Here is a 4,622-nt window from a genome sequence, read left to right as displayed (position 1 = left end):
CAGGGAATTTTGGGAATGTCAATTTACGGTTATTCACTGTAAATTATATGATCTCTTTCACTTACAATAACGGTATACTACCGTAAAATTAATGTCCAATACATGTAATGTCCAATACAGTTTTTCACCGTATATAGTAGGGGAATTTACCGTTTACCATTTAACAGGTTTTTACTGTAGCATTTTTACAGTCTTTTACCGTTAAATTCATGGTCATTTTTTACAGTGTATGGAAGTCAATGGCTACCGTCACCTGAGGGTGAGTAAATTATTTTTCACAGACTTTGCATTTTATTAGACAAAAATCTGGATAGCATATACTGCATTGAGTGCATTGATATTTTTGCTTGTTTATTTAGAAGAGAATCTCATTTTAAATGTGCTAAAAGTAGATTATATTTAATAGTCAATTATTAGTAGCGCAGAAGCATATAGATGAGCTTCATGCATGAACTAAAAACCACGTAACTGCAATTTTTAACTGTGTTCTTTAAGGCTACAAAAATGTCTATTTTTGCCACCAGGGTTACTTCAGGCTATCTTTATAGATACAAATATGCAGTGTGAACATCTGTATGATGGCAGTAGTGAACAATGAGTGTTTTCTCGAACAGAATGTACTGAGAAAGTGGCAGCAGATCAAGTGTCCATTAAAAGGAGCAAGAAAAGAGAGAGAGCAATTGATTATTATGATGCATTCTTCAATTTTAACATGCATTTATGGATAGAGCAGCTGAAAAGGACCATAATTAGAGGTGTTTGCTAAGGCATCACATGATACTGTTAGGGTTATGATTTGAACAAACCACTCAGAAACATGTTAAATAAACATCCTAAGCCTACTGTATAGCAAAATGCAAGCATTCAGTGTGTTTAGCAAGGTGCTTAATTTTTCACTATACTTTGTTTTTTGATACAGTCCAACATGCAGCATGTTTAAAGCTTGTAAAATTACCAACGGCTCTTTGGGAAAATGTGCAAGACTCCAAAAACATACAGTACCTATATATACAATTCACTGCAGTTTACAACTCTAGTGGCAGTAAAGCAGTTAATCGTTTATTCCTTTTCACAAAAAATAAGATTTGTGTAAGGCGGATTATTGCTCATAAACACTCATTTTAGTGTGGTTCCTTGCACAATGCGAAGCCTCAGATCTAAAAACAGTGTCTCTTTAGGCAATGTTTTCTGGTTAAAATCATTCAATTTCCTATTAGTGCAATAGAACGTGTATGCACACTAGGGAATACCAAGATGGCGGGGTGGAGGAGGTTTCACTTTTATGACGTCATAAGCAATCTGTTATTTTTCGAATTGCTGCAAAATCCCTTGACTTTGCACTTTGTGTATAACTGCTGTAGCCGCTGGACTGTGTGCGCTGTATTAGAGGCATGATTTCTGCATGACAGCACAGGACAGGAGAGGCCCTCAATGCGTATCTAATCTATGAACATTAAGATGCTTGGAAAAGTTCAGTCTGAATTTGTTTTAGCAGCAGGCTGTTGACTTTCTCCTCCGCTGGCCTTTACAGTCGCCGTACTCTTGAGGAAAACAACGTTCCTATCGCACCCCTCGCGTCACCGTGTAATTGTAAAGATATTTGAGTCTCACGGACTGCGGGTGATAATCTTTAAAGCATGCATGTTGGTTGCCTAGCAACAGCAGGTTGTCAGGAGTGTTTGGTGCAAAATCTCTCTCTCTCTCTCTCTCCTTCATTCAGCCGTTGGCTAAATGTGGACTGATCTCGATGGCTCTTCACTCCACCTCTTAGATGAAAAAATAAAATAAAATCATCAAGGATGCATTAAATTGCTCAAAAGTGACAGTAATGACATGTCTAATGTTACAAAAGATTCCTATTACAAATAAATGCTGTTCTTTTGAACTTTCTATTAATTAAATAATCATGTTAAATAAAATGTATCACGGTTTCCACAAAAAATATTGGGCAGCACAACTGTTTTCAACATTGATAATAATCAGAAAAGTTTCTTGAGCAGCAAATCAGCATATTAGAATGATTTCTGAAGATCATGTGACACTGAAGACTGGAGTAATGATGCTGAAAATTCAGATTTGATCACAGAAATAAATTACATTTTAAAATACACTCACATAGAAAACAGCTATTTTAAACTGTAATAATATTTCACAATTTTGTATGGTATTTTTAATCAAATAAATTCAGCCCTGCATCTTACCGACCCCAAACTTTTAAACAGTAGTCTATAAATCATATATGTTCATAAGGTTTATAATCATTGTATATGGCTATGTAGACTCCTCTTTATGCTCTTCCACCATGTGTATTTTGGAGCATTGTATCGTTTGCAGGACTCAATCATCATCATGTTCTTATTTTTGTAAATATATTTTAAGCAATTTTTCATTTTTTTTCATTTTTTTTTTGTTTAAATTTCTACAAAAACTAAAACTGGAATAAACATTTATATAAACTAAACAGACATTTAAAAAATACAAAAAGTAATAAAAATGACAAAAACAGTAAAATTACTAAAACTTTAACTAAAATTAAAATGAGAACAGGGAATCTATATATATATAATCCAGTTATTATTGTTAATTAAAACTAAAACCGTCACTTGAAATAAAATTATATTTATTTCATTATTTATATATAATTATATTATATTATACTTAATTTGTTTTAGATGGTTGATAATGCAAGATCTCTTATTTTTATTTAGTTTAACCTGATGTACTAAAATAGCTTAAATTGGAAAAAATAAATAATATCATATAAGAAAAAGTCAAAAGACAAAATTAAAATAAAAAATAAAAATGGAAATCTAAAAATAAAAACTAATTCAAAATATTAATAAAACCTATAATAGTGTCTCGATAATACTAAAATAACACTAAGGTGCATTTACTGGCAATTAAAATGTGTTGTTAGTAACCACTAGAGCAGGAACAGTCAATACCGAGTGGATAAAGTCAAATCCCACCTATATTTTCTGCTTGTTTAATATCCTATTCCAAACAGAATGTCACATTACAGATGTACAATCAGTTGCAAATGAGGTTTACTGTTGACTTCAAGAAGCATTGAGTGTCTCAGCTGTAACGTCCCTCTCCTGTTAGTCCTCTGTGACATATGAAAGTCAATCGTGTCACTTTTCCCGGTTACGCAGTCATGTCAATAAGAGCGCCATCTGTTTGGAGGTGAATGTGTGTCCTGGAATGTGTCAAGGATTATCTTCTAAAAGCATTAATGCATCGCTGGCCTTCCCGTTACTGTTTGGAAATGACATTGTGCAATGACAACTCACCCGTCTGAAAGCCCTCCAGCACAAATGGGAATGTGAGGAGTGAATAAACAGTCAGGAATGAAGGGATCTCCAGCTGAACAGTATTAGGTATTATTGTGCTGGACAGAGGAATGACCTCTCAGGAGCCGAGAGCCAAGGACTGTGAGCGCCAGCCCTCCTCCCGGTCTCCTGTGCTAAACTTTTCCACTTCTTTCTCCTGCTCTCCATGTTCTCCGGCCTGAGTTTCTCAGGGACTCGCACAGACAATGTAGCAGGTGAAGGTCATGTACTTGATGCTGATGTACTGGGGAAACATTTAGAGAGGTTTTGTTCTTTATGTTGCTATTTGTGTTGATAAAGTGCCAGTGGAACATTATTTTATTTATTTATGATGCTTTTATTTTCTATGATACTTTTATTTTCTATCTATCTATCTATCTATCTATCTATCTATCTATCTATCTATCTATCTATCTGTCTATCTGTCTGTCTGTCTGTCTGTCTATCTATCTATCAATCATCTATCTGTTTATCTATATAAATAGTTTTTTTAATTATTTAATTATTTTAGTTTTTGTAGTAAAAATAAACTATACCTTTATAATACCCTGTATTGGATTGTATATTTTTGTAATAGTTTCATAAGTAAAATTTATAAATAAAGAAATAAATCCTGAGAAAATGTATTATTCATTTTATTTTATTTTTAATAAAAATAAAAACATTCTCTGCATAAATGCATTATGAGAAATAAAAATACACTATACATTTAAAATACACTGTATTATACTGTATACATTTAGATACAAACGTTACATTTCTAAAAAATAAATGTAACATTTAACTTTAATGTAGATTGCAGTTCAGGTCAGAGTCAATAGATTCTGAAATTGTATTTTATTTTAGTATTTTTTATTTTAATTTATTTTTGTCTATTTTTGTTTCTACTAATTATTAAGAGAAATAACAATAGACATTTACTAGAGTGCATAAATTTACTGTATTAGACTGTAAAAACCACCGGCCCGGCCCACCGAATGCAGATTTAGCCAGCTATTACACAAGACACGTCCATTACCTGTGCTCAAACGCACCTAATGCAGCTGGGTTTCTCTGCCTTTACCAACCCATATGGCAAAAATATATATATTTTCTGGCTAAAATATATTTTGAATATATGCTAAATACATGTTGTCAACAGTAAAGCTCAATTAAATATATTTTTGAAATTGTAAAGGGGTCATATGATGCGATTTCAAGTTTTCCTTTCTCTTTGGAGTGTTACAAGCTGTTGGTGCATAAAGAAGATCTGTAAAGTTACAAAGACTAAAGTCTCAAATCCAAAGAGAT

Source organism: Sinocyclocheilus anshuiensis, unplaced genomic scaffold (assembly GCF_001515605.1).
Source record: "Sinocyclocheilus anshuiensis isolate Anshui unplaced genomic scaffold, SAMN03320099.WGS_v1.1 scaffold1854, whole genome shotgun sequence".
Lineage (NCBI taxonomy): Eukaryota > Metazoa > Chordata > Actinopteri > Cypriniformes > Cyprinidae > Sinocyclocheilus > Sinocyclocheilus anshuiensis.
This window is presented reverse-complemented; position numbering follows the sequence as displayed.